Source organism: Macrobrachium nipponense, chromosome 7 (assembly GCF_015104395.2).
Source record: "Macrobrachium nipponense isolate FS-2020 chromosome 7, ASM1510439v2, whole genome shotgun sequence".
Taxonomy (NCBI): domain Eukaryota; kingdom Metazoa; phylum Arthropoda; class Malacostraca; order Decapoda; family Palaemonidae; genus Macrobrachium; species Macrobrachium nipponense.
This window is the reverse complement of record NC_061109.1, coordinates 1,183,969-1,203,836: the sequence shown is the minus strand read 5'-3', so window position 1 is coordinate 1,203,836 and position 19,868 is coordinate 1,183,969. Positions and strand designations below refer to the sequence as shown.

Genomic DNA, 19,868 nt, shown 5'->3' with positions numbered 1-19,868 from the left:
TTTTGCGATATCATATATCGCATTATTTATATATGATAATGATAATTTTTTTTCATTTCTGATGGTTGCATACTAAACTTCAGCCAATGACAAAAAAAGGAGCCAAAAATGAACTCTTAATCTTGAAAACTAAGCCCGCTGTGGTTTTTTTGAAAAAAATACTTTTTCCGCTTCCTCGCTCACTCTGAAACACCTCCGGCACACGGGAGACAATTTTTTTTTTACCGCTTCGGCTTAAGAGGGCTAACAGCTCTCCTATTGTGGAGGAGTTATGGGAGTTCCATTTGACAACATCCTTGTGAGAGAGAGAGAGAGAGAAGGATTAATTGGTGGATGAATGGTTAACGATTGAATTGGCTATTGGTAGGTTCTGGCTTGTCTGCTGGTGCAGCTTGAGTTAGTTGTTAAGATCAGAGTTTTGAGTAAGTCTTTAGGCAGAGCCTGGCCTGTGATGATCAGTAGTGTCAGCAGCTGTCTATGAAGAGTGTTGAAAGCATTGAAAGGCAGTTAAATTGTGTGTTATTGATTTGTTTAGCTGTTGTTGAGTTTGATGTTGTTTGCTTTAGAGTTGTTGTACTTGTGTGGTTAGATTTCTTGTGCTTACGAGTTCTATTGGGTTATATGTGAGTTGTTGAGGGTTGTTGTTGGTGAGCTATTGTGATTTCTTGGTGTTGTTTTGGTCGGTGTGTTTGTTATATTTTTGTGTTGTTGTTTCTTGTGTTAGTGATTGTTTGTGCTGTGGTCTTTTGTTGTGGTTGTATTCCTTGTTTGTTGAGTTGTGATCGTATTCCTTGTTTGTGGTTGTGTTTTTGAGTTGTGGTCCGTGGTTGTTGTTGTGTTGTGCTCATTGGTTGTTGTTGGTTGTGTATCGGTTTGTGACGGTTGTTTGTGTCTCAGCGACCTCGACCAGCAGACAGCACAACATAGCCCTGAGTATCTGGAGCTGGGTGAGTACATGTGTTTGTGAGATTTTATTCTGTGTGTAGGTAGGTCAATTGTCCTGCATGTATTCCGTAGTGTAAAGAGGAAAGTGTGACTGAGGGTGAGTTTGGCAGCTGAATTGGTTAAGTTTATGTTGGGGGGAGGGGGTGATTTTTGCCCGCTTGTTTTTGAGCTTGTGATCCTGCCACACTAGGAGGAATACGAACCATAGTAGTATATCGATAAGTGAATTTCTAATGAGACAGGCATAGTGCAGTTCAGTGAGGTTTGGAGTGACAGTAACCCCTTCTTAGGTTTGGTAACTTTTTATGAAAGTAACATTCAGAACTGGACAACAACAATTGCACACCTACTATTACAGTAGTGTATAGCTTAATGAATAAGGGTGTTGAATGGAATTGGACGCACGAATGTCAAAAGTATTTTGAAATTCAAAGCAGAAATATATGAAACCCCCTATATTCACACACTTCAGATTCGCAAATTCACACATTCACGAATATCTCTCATGAAGATATCCCCCCATCATTCATGGATAGTTCACCTATTCGCGTTACTTTTCAACGAGAAATATCCACATTTTTTTTATCAATTTCATCATAAAATGCACTTTTTGTGATAAAACTATAAAAAAAACCAGGTATAAAGATTTTTAGTGAGTTTTTCATAACTTTTAACTAACAAAATAGGCAGTTTTAAGCATTTTATAGGTGTTTCAACTATTCCCGGGGGGGTCTGGTGACCATCCCCTGCAAATATGGGTGGAACGCTGTAACCTCACCCACTTTCCTAGTGCATCATCTAATCCGTTTGTCTTTCCAAGTTGGAAAATCATGCTTCAAACACAGGTTCAGTGGCAGTGTGTATTATCACAAGTGATGCCAGATGGACCACAGAAGCCTATTGTATGTGCCTCTAGAGTACTATTAGCAGAGAGGAAGGACTCACAATTGCAAAAGAAACATGAGGCTTAGTTGACGGAGTAAATTAATTCTGTGTATCTCTATGGGATAGCAAATTGACAATAGTCACACCAAACCCTTGTTTACAATTTTCGGTCCAAAAGCAAGTTTACGTATGTTAGTAGCAGTATGACTACAACACTGGGTTGTTACATTACATTAGCAGCATATATGATTATAATGTGGAGTAATGCAGATGCAGTGAAGATTGCCAGTAGACTAAGCAGTTGCCTTCAACCTACCCATAACAGCAAGGGAAATAACACAGGTACTACTAGGAAAGTTTAATGAAAGGTAGAGAATTTGAAAGTGAACTGAATGTTACACAAGAGTTCTTTTGGAAATCCACTGTGCAATGTGCAGACCACCAAGGCTCAGTCGGTTCAAATACAATTGCTACAGCTACAGATCTTTATAGACATTGAAAATCTGGACAGATAAGAGTGTAAATAGTGTAGTAGTGCAACAAAATTGTCCAACACCAGAAGATAAGTAATCTACATTGTGGTGTGAATGTTGGTGGAAAGATTGTAAAGCATTGCATTGACCAGTTGTAGCCATTAATTGCAAATCATAAAGTACAAGTTTCAAATTCCTTATTATTAATGAAGTCAAATGTACAAACTGCTCACCAAGTGTCACTTCTGAGTCTGTTCTTGCACCTGTTCAGAACAGTACACCCAGAGTACTCTCCCAAAGAAAGAGTAGAGGAAAGTCTCCTGAAAGATTAGATTTCACATAAGGGACTTCCCAAACAATTACAAAACTGTAATCTTTCTTACCTGGCAGTTGAAAATTCAAATTATTTGGCGGCGGTGCGTTGTCAGTTAGTTTTCTGCCGACCACGTAGTAACGTCAGTGGTTCTCACAGTCGTGGTGGCTTTTTGTTAGCTGCTTTTTTGCTTCCAGTTAGCTGAATAAGATCTAGAGTTAATATGTTGGGACTCTAGTTCGTCAGCAGTTAGGTTTTGCAAAACTAGAATGGATAAGCCGTGTTCTGAGAAACCTTATTTTAGTATAAAAGTATCATTTTGTAAGCCTTCAGAAACAGATTGCTTAGTAACAAATAAGGGGGAATGCAATTATCACATCTAGTTATAAGTAACCGGTGAAGAGGCTGCCAAGTATGTTTACTAAGGGCAAGATATATCTCAGTAGCTCTAGCAATCCTATGCAACTAGTACGGTAAATTTCTTATAGTGGATGTGTTTAGATTTTAAGTATTGCAGAGTTATTGCAATTTGATATTCAGAATTAGTAATTTGAACTACCTTACTGCCTGATTCTGTTTATAAGCTAAGCTGGTACGCTCATGTGATTTGTATTGTGCCGTTTATGTGTTAGTGCATTTTACACAATTGTCCTCTTGTCTTTTGTTATGCTGTAGCCAGATAATAAAGTGAAGGGAATTATTCTCTCTCAATTATCTACCTACATCCAGGATACTTTGGCAGCAAGGATGGAATAGACCATTAACAACATGTCCTCTCTAATATTATACAAAGTGGTAAATGGTGGTTTTATGTGGAATGACTAGACTCTCCTTCCTTTCTTCTGTCAGTTCTCAAGAGCAGCATCTAGGCCAAAGTGTCTGCTGGAGTTAGACAAGGGACAGGTAACGAAGGAATAAGCATAGTCTTGGTTCAGTTCTCAGATGCATCTCCCTCACTCCTTCCTTCTACAAAGGAGGGGGATGGGACTTAGTAGAGCTTATTCTAGAATCTAGATCCATTACTTGGTAATAGCCAAAATTAACTTCCTTTTTGACTCTTGAGTCCTTCTTATGGTTCTGTTGCGATTCTCTGAAAATTTAACTTATGCGAGTACCCTTGCGTCACGTTCGGTCGGAGGGACTCCCAACTACCGGACTGGTAGTTAACTACTGACCCGCCTAATTTGAAAGTTTCACCGGCCGTATCCATGCTTCACCTAAAGTAATTCCTATGGTAAAGGACCTCAAGTTTGTAGTTAGGAAAAGTACAATTTACTTTCAAAAACTGGTTTTTGCTCTGTCCACTGATGGGATGTTTTTATTTCCCCAAATAACAGGGATGCTTTAACACTTCTAAGACCTACTGATCCACCACAGAGTGGTTCTTCTGGTACCTAGCCCAGTGTTAATCAGCATTTATTTTGTTGGCACCAGCAGAGTTATGCAAGGACAGTTTCTCTGTATGTATCTATGAAGAAAAAATACTAATATTAAAGTTTGGTGTAGACAGAACATTTTATATTAAAAAAAAAAGAAGCCTAACCTACCAAACACATAGAGATATTTTCTGTTGCATTACCTTGAAGTTTGACTCTGAAATCTTTCGGCGAAACAGGTCCTCTGAGTACTATTGTGTAAAGAATCAAACGCAATAACATAAATACAAGTTTATTATTACGAAAGAAATAAAAAGACCAGAACTATGATCTCTTCACAAGGGAAGCAACATAAACCCAAACGGAGATGACAGTAGCTGGATACGATTTCACGTAGACAGCCAAGGCAGACTCAACCAAACACTAGGTGCCTGCTTACTTCTAGAGTTGTTACACTAAATATGCCCCTAATCACACTCCCAATGTATTAAGTGAGCTCTTAAATGAAATTAGTTACTGTGAATTATTTAAAAGTCAGCTCAATACATTGCCATTGAAAAAAAGAAATTATGTTTGGTAAAAAGATATGTGTGTGTGAAGATTGCATTTATGCTCTCTCTCTCTTCTCTCCCCCTCCTGGCCGATCTATTTTTAGCAGTCCTCTCAACCTAGTTTTAATAAAATTCTTTATCTATTCCATCTCTGTCTTTGCTCTGAAATTCCTTTCCATGAACAAAGTGTGCTTTTTATTTGGACTAATACAACTCTTAGTTGTGTGTCTTATCAGCATAATTACAGTTCTACGAGAGAGGAGTTGTCCTTACCTAAGAGATAAATTATTTATGAATTATTACGGAGACAGAGAGAGAGAGAGAATTACAAGAATCCACAGACCTCTTAATCACACTTCCCCACCTGTCACATTAAATTGACACATTTGACAGCTGATGAAGGGAAGGTTATTTTATTTCTTTTGCGGCTTTTTCAGTGCTACTTAAACAGGCTAGTAGAGTGCCTATGGTCATTTTCAAATGCAGGGTCAATATCAGTGTATATATATTTTATATTTCAATTTTACACATAAACTTTTAATGATACCGTTGTCATCAGTCATTTACGTACAGTACATTCTATAAGGAGGAGTAGGGTTGATGCTCTTCTTTTTGGGGAAGTTGGAGGAGTTGGAGAAGTTTGTGTTCTCAACTCGGAGGACTAAAGGACCCAATCCTACACTATCATCCAGTGCTACTAGGAAAAATGACAAAATTTCACTGAACCTAATGAGAAATTATAGAATAGATTTACAAATGCTACAACATTAATGAGTCACTATGTAAAAAAAAATAGGTTTAATATTTCCTTTTATCAGCAATGTTATTTTTAGTAGCTATTCAATTCTCCACTCTCCAATGCCTATATAGATGTGAACATTGTTTGACATTATTCCAGCTTCAATATTGGACTGTGCCAATGGCAGTAGCAAGGAACAGCACTAAATTCTTGAGCAGTTCAAGACTGCGTGTGAATAAGTACACCAGTTTACAGAAAAAAACACTGAAGACTGAAGGTCCGGCACAAGAATAATAAATCTACTGAAACACAGCTTGAAAAATAGGCCTCATACAGGGTACAATTAAAGTCTCTTATGCTCTCCACTAACCAACACAAAATTGTAAAGTTTCCAGGATGCATTCTACCATAATTTCCATTCTTTTTCCATTTAAATTCAACTACGCTTTCCAAAGTGGAAAAACCTCTCCAATAAGTTAGTTAAGAGATCAGTCCAGAGTTCTGGTTCATCAACTGCTTACACAGCCTAGATCCAAGATGCATCTAAGCAGCAGCAATCTGATTTTTCTTGTATATAATGAAATGAAAATGTGTGCTACAATAAAGAACAGAGCCAGGAATCCGCGACATACCTCAGAATTGGCCCAGATGTCACAAGCTCCCGGGAAGAGCGTCACATCAGCCAGTGATGGAATCAGGGAGACATACCAAACAATCCTCTGCAGTGTTTCAGAAGCACTGTCACCTGTCAAAACATTGTTCATAATAATAATCTTATTTATTCCCACTATGGTATTATTAGTACTGAATTGCACACTGGGAATGTATCATTATTGAATAAAATAAAGTTTATATGTATATTACTAACAAAATCATTTATTCTCTCTTAATAATGTCAGCAACCATTTCCCTTCCAATGCAACTGCCTTACCTGTTGTCAAAGGTCAGGACAACAGTGGAACGAGCAACCTTATACAAGGGATGATTGTTTTAAGTAAAGTCAATGCCCACTTAGTGTTCAATTCTTTGGTGACATAATTTATGTGAACAAACAAAATACAACTCCAATAATTTTAGCATCCTTTCGGCTATTTCTTGCCTGGCTCTCTCCTTTCATGTTCACCTGTTCCCTTGGCTCTCTTTCCCAACTAGCTTTCCAACTTCTTTGACTTTGCCTTTATGCAATACTTCATTCATTTAAGAACTAATCATTCAATTGAGTGACTCTATGGTAAGCAGCACAGGTGCTACCACTCAGGCCAAAGCATCCATAAATGAGGCTGGAACCTAGGTAGTACTTGAATAGCACCCAGGCCAAGTAGAGCACCTTACTCCTCCAGTGAGTTTTACCAAACGTCCCCACCAACCAGTGACCAAATAATGGCATTTACTTCTTGTGGTGAATATATCTACCTCGCATTTCCCATATTTTCATGCGTTTATTTACAATATCACAATGAGTACGTAGTTATACAGGTCTGTAGATAGTTTAATCAGAGCATCAACATTCTTAACTCTCACAAAAGTCAAACAAAGGTGACTTATTTAATGACAGGATAAAATATCTTTGACAAGATCTTTTAGAAAAGAACACCACCACAATCCTACAGTAGCTAATCTGTTCAATTTATTGTTGACATATTCATTATTCCATAAAAGACAACTGACGGGAATGGTTATATTTTTAATAGTCCTATCATTTCCTTACCTTAAAATGATTTAATGTGATTAAAATACTAAAATACACTACTACGTGACCACTAAAAGCCCACCGGGACATCCGCTGTTCCCCTGATCAGTAACCTCTGGTTAAGGGGAGCAAACCCCACTGCCAAGCAGCATTTCAAGGCTAAGTTTTGTGATTATGTGATGCCTGTTTTCTATGAAGTTAATGCCACTGCTGAATCGATCAATGTCTAAGGGGATGAAGACCACAATATTCAGACACTAACAGAATTCTTCAAAGAATGCAATTGCTACTCTCTATATGAAACTTCTACTAAGTCAAGAATGGAACAGAACAGAATATAAAATTTAGGCCAAATGCTGGGACCTACTAAGTCATTCAGTGCTGAAAAGCAATCTAAGAGTAAAAAGGTTTCAAAGGAGGAAAACCTCAAAGCATTTGCACTATGAAACAAATGTTTGGATTAGGATAGGCTGGAAGGTCATTTGGAAGGAAGAGAAATTAAATGGAATGGAGGTACAAGGGCTAAAAATGGAATGGAAAGTGGTTGGATCTAGGGGTCCAAAGGATGCTACATGGAACCTTATGTAATGCCTACAGTGCACCTCACAGCACTAACCCCCTACTGGGACAAAGTACAGAGCAAAAAAGCCATAGTAGAACAAAGAACAATTTATCGTGATGAATTGAAAATTAAAGTAATGAGGATAATGATTAATTTTTTTTATTGAAAGGAAAACTATTTTTTTTTATTGAAAGGAAAACTATTCAAGGGAGTCACCAAGACAAACTTCTGTAAAACAGAAACTGGATGTAGTACTGCCCACCCTCTACCTCTTAAGGCGCACTGTCAGGGGATAATCCCCTTAAAAGAAAGACTAGATTACGTGTTTCTGTCAATGATGTCAAACCAGTTTCTAATAAACGTACTGATCAACTCCACAGGGGCTTCAGTGGCCGGGTAAAGCGATTCCTGGACTCTCACTTCCCCGAGAGGTCCAGGACGTGCGTACTAAAAAGGTGCTGGGAATACTTGGAGGACAGACTTTATTCCCACTATGCTTGCCAATATGACATCTTCAGGTTCACTGCTCTCGAACTGAGCCTACGTAAAAGAAGAAAAAAAATACTAGTTACATTTTTCATCAAGATATTCTCTACAATAAATAAAAAGTGTGTTATAAGCTTTTCTTTCTCCCTTTCAGTCTTCAGCTAAAAACCCTTATGGACAGTCCACAGACTATACATAATACAGCCAAGAATTCTCCGAAGTGAGTTATTAATAAATAGGATAGGAATGTCAGTCAAGGAAGCCAGACTAGAGCTAAAAGTAAGAGGAGTTAATAATCAATCCAAAAGCCCCACTTTCTCAAATGTAAGTAAAAATCAAGACACCAATCAGCACAAAAACAAATAAGATAATATGAACAGAGAAACTAATTCTCATGCCAATAATACAAAAACCCAAAGTAAGAGTGATATTATACCCACCAATACCACTACTTGCATTGAAGATTCAGATGTCTATGACAAAAAATTCCCGACAGAAGAGGAAAAGAAACGAATACTGGAATGAAGGGCCGCCTAAGGGGATAAAAAACCGAACATTGAAATTTACAATCGGTTCAAAGAAACTCCAACTGCACCAGGAGAACATTTAAAAATCATTGTACTAACCTCATCACAAGCGGAAATACACAATATTGCTCAGTCCCAATCAGACAACCAATATTTGGACAGTTAATCACTTATTACAATTCCCAAAGGGCAATAGTACCAATATACAATACTAATGAAAATCTTACCATTAAACCAAACCAAAATACAGCTATCACATCCCAACCATCCACAAGACCCAAATATTCCACTAATAACCATAAAGCAAGTAACCCCTCAAACCAGCATTCCTTATAACTACAGAAAAGGATCAACAGAATTAGAATATCAAATACTTCTGAACCAATGGCTAACAACACCAAACGTGTTCCATCTTGTGGTTGTAGTGAGTGCTTCATAGGTACTTATAGCCAACTAACCACCAAGACAGAGGACAATACAAAATTGTAGACAATTATATTAAATTAAGGAAATGCTCTTATGACACCAACATAACGAAATATGTTCTGAATCCTTAAAATACAAAAACGAAATTATAGTCACAAATAGACTGATTAATATTTAATTATGAAAAACAAAACTGCTGAATCTAATAACCAATAGTATACAAATGCAACCGTTAAAAAACCACAAATCAATTCAAATGCATATAAACTTCAAGACAAAGTAAAATCGACAATCAATTTAACACCAATGTCTCCAAATAATGGCAATATAAAATTATTCAATGGAATATAAATAGCCTCTCAACCCGACTACGTCTGGTTGAATTACAAAGAATCCTACAACATGTATATATATATAGGACCTAACCCCAGAAACATTCGACAGGACAAAACTGCTTGTTATTCACCAACTGATGGTGAAAAACTAGGCACAGCAATATATGTTCATAACAGTATCACCTATGAACTTATAAACACACCATTGAATTACAAAGAATCCTACAACATGTACATATATATAGGACCTAACCCCAGAAACATTCGACAGGACAAAACTGCTTGTTATTCACCAACTGATGGTGAAAAACTAGGCACAGCAATATATGTTCATAACAGTATCACCTATGAACTTATAAACACACCATCACCATCACATCAGATAACAGCTTTTCAATTATATATGCCAGACAAAAACATGGTCACAATTTGTCACTTATACAACGAACCAAATTTGAATTCAAATTTCAGTGATCTACCAGCATTAATTAATAATCTACATAAACCCCTACTTATAGTAGGAGATTTTAAGGATCATAATTCCCTTTGGGATAACAGTCACCCTGATGATGCACCAGCAACAAGCGTAGAGAAATGCGAATTGGAGCATGACCTATGCTGCCTGAATGAAAGTGATGTGCCAACTTACTTCTCCAATACCCACTTAACCTCTTCTTCAGTAGAAATCTCGCTGTGTTCAGTCCACTTAGCTGAAAGGCTTGAGTGGATTGTCCTGGATGATTCATATATACCAGTGACCACTTCCCCACAGTCCTTAATTATTTAAACAATAAAATATTGCCACCCATAAAATATAACATCCAAAAAGCAGATTGGGACATTATAATCTACATATCAGAAATATATACCACCATTTCTGCATAACCAATACAACAAGTGAATTTTTCACAAATTTCATAATAAATGCTGCTGATAAAAGCATTCCTCAAACCAAACCACACCCAAAACAATCCCCTGTCTCATGTGGACTCCAACCTTATCAACTTTAAGTAAAACTAAACACACATTAAGTTGAAACTTAGCAGACTTAAAACAAATTGCCCAATAATACAAACATTCTAAACAAGACAAGATAGTGGTCATCAACATAATAGTAATCAGTTCATTAAACCATGATATAATAAATTTCGAAAACTTGTAATATTTGAGAAAATATCGCCATGGAAAAATCATGTCAACAAATACATCTATAAAAGAGATTTGGCAAAAACTAAGGAAAATCAATGGGAAATATATTAGTATATTTTAAGACATCCAAGAAGTGCAATAAACCAAAATGGGAAATCATACCATGACCCATTTGAAATCGCAAACATAATAGGGAAGCACTTTGAAAACATAAGTGCCTACTTCAATCTAAATGAACATTTTCAACATTTATAAAAACACAAGCAAAATATATCATACTCAAGTTTAAAACTATCTAGAATATAATTAAGCATTCTATATCGATGTATTAAATAATACTTTAAATTCATGTCATCCACCCATTGGCTCCAGGCCATGATAAAATATAATTTGAAATGACAATCCAATTACAGACCTATACCTTTGATGAGCAGTTTACGTAAAGTACTACTAGGAAAAATGGTCAATACACGACTCACATGTCATGACAAAAAATTCAGTTCTGACAACAAAGCAATCAGGATCACTAGTTGGTCGATCAACCCTTGATCCACTAACCTGCCTAGAAGATCGTATCAAAAAAGGATTTGACATAGAAAAAGCATAAGATACAACATGGAGACACAATATCATGCAAAAACTTCACTCTGAAGGAATAAGAGGTCATTTACCAATTTTTATTAACAATTTTCTATCAGATAGAACTTTCCAAATTCAAATAGAAAATTCTCATTCAAAAGTTTATGAACTGGAAGAAGGAATCCCCCAAAGGCAGTGTCTTAATCTGTACTCTATTTGCTTTAGCAATCAAGGACATCACAATAAGCTTACCAAAAGGAGTTAAAAACAGCCTGTATTTTGCCATATAAAAGTTGCACGCTAAGACATGCCCAAGGAATCCTCAATAAGACCATCACAAACATTACCAGCTGGACAAATTCAGTAGGATTCCAATTTTCAATAAATAAAACCGATGCAATTATTTACGATAAAGGTAAAGGATGGTTAAAAAACCAATCAGTTAAAATATATATCTCAATAATACTGAACCCAAATTTTGCAGAGATACTAAATACCTGGGAATGGTGTTTGATCAGTACCTGAACTGGAGAGAACACCTCACATATATTAAGAGCAAAAGGCATGAAAAAATTATCGTATACCAAATGGGGAACTGGGTGTACCACCTTGCTAATGTCATACAAAGCAACTGTATTATCTATAATAGAGTATTGTTGCCCGATATATTCATCTCCCTAAGAAACATTCACATGACACATTTCTTTAATCAATTTGTAGTTTTCAAAGCTAACAAACCAGAGGTCTTAACAATTAAAACACTTGAATATCCGACTTAACATCAACCATATACCTCGTAAGTTCCTCAGTTCATTTATTTACTGCAGTAATTCATTTCCCGTGAAGAATTACACTCATAAATCACGAAAGCAAAACCACTTCAGATTACAAACCCAAAATTTGACTATTTTCTTTTCCTTCAAGGTTAATCTTTTCAGAAAACCAACATTTGACTGAAATAAAGGAGACTAAAATGACAGACTTTTTTCTTCTTCTTCAGCGCCATCCAAAATGCTTCGAGAAGTCTTGCAACAGATTCAGTGCTCATTATCATGATACACTGGCTTCCATTACTGAGAACTAGACTAATGTATATTAGTTTTTGTTATTATCTCTATAGTTACACTGTTATCAGGTCAAAAAAGTGGTATATAGAGATTCCTTACCAATAAGGAGTTAAGTGGCCAGACGACTGTCATAACAAAATCGAGAATTGGAACAGTTGTTCATAATGACCGCAGAGAGAGACAGGCCTGAGAAATAAGTGAATTGTTAGTCTGGTTTTAGTTAAACCGAACTTAAAACATAGTAGAGGGATTAGGAAGTTAATAGTCTTGACAAATAATACGAGAGAAGTACCTCTTGGTCCTTCATGTTTTAGGAGTGCAACCTGAAGAGCAGATATAATGGACGGGTCATAATAGGCCGACTATACAGTATTGCATGACACGTGCAAAGCAATGATAGCACTACATTTATGTTATATGGGAGGATTAATTCAGGAAGCTTTTGGGTTTGTGATCATTTCATGCAAAGACTTGACTGACTTTGTGTAAATAAATAGGTACCTAATACTATAAACAAACCAGACACATGCGGTAAATACCATTCAGTATCAAACCAAAATCTGACCATGAATGGCAAAAGGTTCATAATATTTGTTCTGTGCAAATGCTAAATGCAGTCGACTGCTTTACAGAATCATTGTAGATTTTTATACAGACTATATTATATAAAAAATAACCCTATTGATCGTAGTAACGACTGTATAATTTACCATTGACAACCTCTGGTGAAAAGTTGAGACTACTCCCAGGCAAATGGTATAATAACCTAATATTACCTCAGGGTTTGTACTTTTAAGGGCCCCATAGACGTTACGATCGCTGGATCCGGTTATCTGAATCGGAAGTAAATCTCACTGTCTATGGGGTGATCGTCCGACCAAAAGTGGGCGGAGTCCGTCGGCCTCTACGACCAACTCTCAACCTGCCGTTGCCAGGTTCATGGCTTCCGATTTAGTTCAGGTGGCCGGAAACCTCCACGTCTATGGCGTGATCTGAAGATTTACTTCAGTTTCGAGACGCTGAAGCGGCAACATGGCAGCTGCGTTCGCAGATAATGTGTTCTGGGAGGAATTTATGGAACGTTGTAGGAAAGCGAAATTAAGCTTATGATAAATTAGTTGGAAAATTATAGACCGAGCAACAAACACACCGTTACACTTACACTGCACAAGAGACACTAAATAGTATACAGATTACAGATTGGTTTTTTGGTTGGTTAGGGCCTAGGGGAAGGGAGGGGGACTCCGGCCCGGTGGAGTGTGAAAGTGAGACTCAAGTTGCTAGATGCTTTTGGCTACAAGTAGCACAAACACTTTTGTGTGTGTATATATATATATATATATATATATATATGGATATATATATATATATATGAGGTTCAGGAGGTCCATTGATACTGCACATGAAGGCCAAGATTTATTAAAAAACATTTCGCACATCAACTTTGAGCATCTTCAGTCTGTTATGGCCAGGGTAGCTCAACTGCTGAGGCACCGTTATCCACCAACTACCCTGGCCATTCAAGTTGGTTGGTACCTCAGTGGTTCTTCTCTTTTTAACTATTTATATTTTATTGCATTTTTAACATTGATACTATTGTGAATCCTATTTTAGTTTTTAATATATGCATTTCTCTTTAACGACTGCAGATGCACAAAGTTGATTGCGAAACGTTTATAATAAATCGTGGCTTCATGTGAAGTATCAATGGACCTCCTGAACCTCTTATATTATAATATATATATATATATATATATATATATATATATATATATATATATATATATATATATATATATATATATATATATATATATATATATATATATATATATATATATATATATATATATATATATATATATATATATATATATATATTGTATGAACACACATTTATACCATAATAAAAGTTATTACTTACATTTTAGCGGTTGATCCTGACTGGCTATATGGTACACGTTTCTTTTACAAAACTGAAGTAGATTTCTTTTTTCAGAACCGAAGAAATTTTTTTTTCATAACAATCTTTTATTGCCTTTTTATACAAACTTAAATTGTTTCTTTTCAAAAGTAAAGTAAATTTCATCCTTCCAAAATCAATAACTTTTTATTGACAATTTAGGACTTTTCTTTTTCGCAACTAAAAGTAAACTTCTTCCTGTAAGAAAAAAAAAATATTAGCACATCCTACTCTCTTCCAGTACGAAGTCATTCAGTAAGCTTTCCGCATTATACTCAACTTTCTCATTTTCACAGACTGAAGAGTCATATTCCAGCGTGGATCTTTTGGGTTCAAATGTTGGAGTTCCAGCTGGTCTTTATTCTCAATATGATTGAGGTTAAGAGCTCTAAGCCCATTCGATTTCTCAGCTTGGTATTAGCAGATGTAACTAGTAGAGAAAACCCTTTCAAATAGAGCATTATATTACTGGGAGGCTGTAGACTTTTAGTGCAAATTCTGATATATCCTTTAAAAACTAATTGACCTGCGTTGGCTACATCAATTGCCTTTGTCCAGAACTCAATTCCTGATGTTGGAACTTTCCCAAAAAAATATAAATCAAGTCTAGGTTCAACAAATTTTGCCGCTGACTCTCAATATCTGCTGTCTTAGACTAATCATCAGCTAAATCTAGAGATAATTCAGAAAAAAAATTATCTTTTATTAGAGAAAACGTATAATATTTTACAATTTTAACATAATTACATTCGGAATTTATCCGATGAGAATATTAACATATTTCTTGTGACAATACATAGCCAGCTTTTTAAAAATTCTAAGTATATTACATACTTGAATTTACTATTTATATACATACATATACCGATACCTATACACTGTATATACATACTCATTTCACCTACCTATATCTCTGAAAATGAGGGTCGTGTCAGCAGTAGATCATTGGTGTGATTATTATTATTATTATTATACAAAGTGAAATGAAGTAGCCCAAATCGCATAAAAGAGCCCAAGTCAAATCAAAAGTAGCCCAAAAAGTAGCAAGTAGCAAACTGAAATCTGGTCTCCCAAAGATGTAAAAAGCCTATTTTCTGCGAGTAGCCTAAGTGAATATGTAACTGGAATTTGGTATAAAGTAATGCCCTTAACAGACGAGTTAAGTATGATTTCGTTCATAAGTAGTAGAATGTGCAAAACAAGATTTGTATTGTTAAAAGGACTTGGGGATAAATGTAAAAAACTTTTTACTTCCCAATATGTCCATTCTTTTTCTGGTAATTAATAATTTCATTTATGTAAACAAATTGTAATGTATATACAATATTATGAATTGTAAGAAACTGTAAATGTACATTTTCTAAATAAAAGTAAAAAAAAATAAAATAAAAAAAAGTAGCCTCAAGATATAAGCTTAAGAATGATTCTCAGTCGTGTTCAAGATCGCACGCAAGTATAGTAGCTTATGTATACTACAGTGCAAGTTACGTCATAATGGGAATGTTATTCAGAAGGTATTTTCATGTCATTGATGGAAATTTAGAAATTTACTAGAAACCCCTCCTTATATATTCGAAAGAGTTTAACGTAGTTTTAAATTTATTGGGACTAATGTATAGTACTAACATCAGAGTATGAGAGAGGTGCACTATTACCCATATTCCTTTGATTCTAATAAGACTGTTTAACCTATTAATTGTAATAAGAAACTTATGCAAGGGTATGTAGTAGCTGTTAGAACCTCAATTAACCACCGTCGAGAGAGAGAGAGAGAGAGAGAGAGAGAGAGAGAGAGAGAGAGAGAGAGAGAGAGCAATACGCTTATGTCTACATAAGATTTCCAAGTGGATAACTTTATATTAGATCATATAACCGAGATCTATCGTAGTAGTATCTATAACGAGGAAGCACCAGGGTAGTGATCGCATGTATGTAGTAGATATGCTGTGAAAGTAGTCAGCAGGAAAATGAAGAAAGCAAATCAGTTATATGTGGTAGTGAAGACAATGTAATTCTCATCAAGCCCTCTGACCCTTTGATGGGAGATCTTAGATTATCCGATGGATGATAGACATTGAACAGCAGAAATCCTTTAAGGATTAAGTAAGGCTCCTCTGTAAAGACACCATATTCCGGGAAAGAAGCATAGTAAGAGAGAGATAGAGAGATTCCGTTGAATTTAAGCGACGGATGAGAATATAAAACCAGAATTCTCCCTTGTTTTTCACAAGGCCCTCTATTCCATAGGAGCTTTCTTTGGTTATTATCGTCAGTGGAGGCCTATTCTGGATAACAACACTAATGATAAATCAATATTGGTATTAGTATGATAATACTAATGATAAATTTAGTTTATAGATATTCTTTGAGACAACGTTAGTACCTTTCTAGCAGTGGCAGTTTAAAGGGGGGAGCACCTGGTCACGTGTCCCCAAAACACCCGTCTCCATGGATAGATAAATGTGTAAATCTCAAAAGCTATAATTGGAAACAATGTAACAATCTTCAGAATTATAATCTCTCTCTCATTGATAGAAACAACTTGTTAAACAGCCAACACGGTGTCTGACAAAACAGATCCTGCCGATCAAACCACTTGGAGTTTTTTCATAACATGCTTGGTATTTTCGACGGTAGTAGAGCAATTGATATACTCTACTTAGATTTCCAAAGGCCTTTTGACAAATGGGATCGAAGACTGGCTAACTAATAAAAAAAGTCATAACAAATGGCGAAGAATCAGAATGAGCAGATGTAAGAAGCGGAGTTCCGCAGGGTTCTGTCCTTGGCCTGCTTTTGTTTTTGATTTACGTTAATGACATTGATGTAGGCTTAACTAGCAGGAATGCCAAATTTGCAGATGACACCAAACTAGGTGTAAATGCAGCAGACCCACATGCAGTGGAAAGTTTAAGAAATGATCTAATGAAAAATAGGAGAGGGGTAAAAGAAAATGGCAAATGCCTTTTAACATAGATAAGTGTAAAGTGTTACAAATAGGAACAAACAACCCCCATGCCAGCTACATGCTGCTTGGGAATGACATAAGTAGTGTAGAACAAAAGGAGGACCTTGGAGTCAGTATTACCAAGGACTTAAAATCCACAAAGCAGTACATAAAAGCTGAAAAGAAGGCACCGAAATTTTTTTTTTTGTTTTAAATTAAGGGGGGTTGGGGAATACATAAAGAGAAACAGTTCAAATACAGAAATAAGGAAACAGTGCTGCAGCTCTATACACATCAATAGTTAGACCCCATCTATTAGAATGTACAGTACAGTGCAGTTTTAGATACCAACACAAAGAAAAGACAAACAGATTAGAAGGAGTACAAGCAAGAGCCACAAAGTTAATTCCATCCATCAGGCAAATAGGTTACCGAAGACTGCTAGAGAGCCTGAACATGTATGGCTTAGAAACAAGACGATTGCAAGGACAACTAATAGAAACATCTAAAATACTGAAAGGTATTAAAAAAGTAGACAGTAACCTATTTACATTAAACGAAAACCAGGCCAAAAATAATGGATGGAAACTAGAACTGAAGATACAATACATCCCATTGTGGGAACTTCTTTACATACAAGATATGAGACGCGTGGATTAAACAGCCACAAGTTGTAAACAGCAACAGTATGAAAGTTTAAAAGAAAACTAGACAAAATCATGTGGACATTGAATGACCAGTAAACCTTGCTCCAACAGATAAGTGAGCACACGATGTCTCCTCGGATGGACTAACAAGTCTGAGACATCCTAATCCTTGTAACTCCTTGTAACACACTGAAAAAGATTAACTTCACAATTGACTTAATACTGTAACTGTTACGTGTTAGGCCCAATGTCTTCAATTTGTGGCTATGTAACCTCACTATATCAGTTTTACAGCTGTTAAGTTAATTGTAACATATTAAATAAAACAAATTTTGACGAATTATTTTCTTTTTTTTTTCTTATCCCTCCCATTCTTTAATGCATATACAATTCGAAACTTTCGTTCAAATTTTAAGTTAAAATCCGCCATAACCCTCATTTTCATGTATCACAAAAAATGAAAATAAATAAGGTATTATTTAACAGAAATTTAAAACTGATGATATAATGATATAGGTCTAGTGTCCGGTAACCAGTAACTAATTTTGCAACAGGTATTTCCGATTGAGCAACCCCACTACAGTGGGTTGGTTTGTCTCCTCTGGAAGAATTAGAATGTTATTTTATAATTAATGACGAGAGAGAGAGAGAGAGAGAGATATGAATACTTCCCTCAGCAACCACTGCAAATACATAACGGAGAAAACTAATGTCGCCATCAACACGAACTGGAATAGGTCTATGCAGGCTCTCTCTCTCTCTCTCTCGCTACATCCAACTGTGATTGTGCAAAGTTGAACTGCTTTCTGAATCATGAACAGGAATTGACTGTTTGGACACCATGACTTAGCACTGTAAGAATATAAGTAATAGGCACCAAAACAATGATTTGAACAGTAACTCCTACAATAAATACCGTGATGGGAACTACGCATTACGTTTTTGCTTTCTTTTTCAGAGTAACCTGTGACGAACGGAAGGGAAAGCAGGGATTAGAGTCATTTTAATTGCCAAATTAAGGTAAACTAACTCTCTCTCTCTCTCTCGTACGAAAGTCACCAGGTGAACCAATGTGATGGCATAAAGCCAATATCGACACAATTAAAACACAAAATCAAATAAACAATGAATATTTTCTTCAATCTCGTGAATACTGCCACTATTAGCCATGTGACAAAGACAATCAGTCAATTAATCAATCAACTTGTTCAATGGTCTGGTCTGTCCACTATGACATAGGCCTAGGTCTTCTTCCTCGTCTCTCAAACCAGTCATCCGTTGATGGTTTATTTGAGCATGAACACTCATCTTAGCGAGATAAACCATCAAATAAACCTCACTGGTTTAGGTCAAACCGGATTCGACAAAACTCTTACCCATAATGTCGGGAATTTTCTCTACTTTTTGTTATATGATTTGTGCCCGGATGTTCTGGGCAGATGACAAGGCCTTGAGGAGGCGCTCACTCTAAAAACTCTTAGGGTGAGATACAATAAAATTTGGTCAACATAAGTTATTTTACGAAAATAAAACTTTAAATACATTAACAGAACACCAAAACTAAAGTTCCTAGCAGAATTCCGCAGTACATGCAGTTTCTTACTGCTTTTACCAATTTAATACAAATACTTGAAAATTCTCATGGCCTTTGTATGTTGCAGCACATAGGATCTTTGATGTCACGTGCTTGTAAAGCACTAAGTCCACAACTGGACGAAAAATCTGCACAATACGAGACCCATTGACTCAATGTCACAAACAAATAACTTTCTTGCACTGGCAGCTTTCTTTTGCTGCATAAATAGAGTCGCTCATCGCAGGGATGGCACATATATACGTGGATAAAGTTAACTTACTGTTAAGATGGAATTCGACCTAGCATGGCGATGGCTGGGAGTCGGAGAATTGAGAGACACACAAATTTTTACAGTACTTACACGGATCAGGTTCTGGGCAGGAATGACGCGTCACTTCGCCCTTCTTCAAAGGAAACTTACGCTTTCCCGCGTGAACTACAGAATCCTTGTAATTCAGGCGGAAATCATCGATTATTTCGACATTACGTATATTACTAAATCTATTTTATTCTTGAATGTGAAATATGACTGTTACGTTATTATTTAAGATCAATGAATTAACTTAAAGTTCTGGCTGAAGGCCGTAATCTGCAAATTCTTTAATGACTATGGAGTTCTTGGCTCCAAATCT

General features: G+C 36.1%; 1 long non-coding RNA gene across 3 annotated transcripts; it reads right to left on the bottom strand.

Annotated features, from left to right (window-relative positions):
• Positions 1–4,270: 4,270 nt before the first annotated feature.
• On the bottom strand, positions 4,271–19,667 carry LOC135217414 (uncharacterized). Of its 3 annotated transcripts, none has more exons than XR_010315125.1 (3): positions 19,598–19,667; positions 7,900–8,074; positions 4,271–6,027 (listed from the first exon to the last, which is right to left on the bottom strand). It is a non-coding gene; the product is annotated as an uncharacterized LOC135217414 (long non-coding RNA). The 3 variants fall into 3 exon arrangements; XR_010315124.1 differs by having other exon boundaries at positions 19,517–19,613; XR_010315126.1 differs by lacking the exon at positions 19,598–19,667 and adding an exon at positions 12,203–12,306.
• Positions 19,668–19,868: the final 201 nt, after the last annotated feature.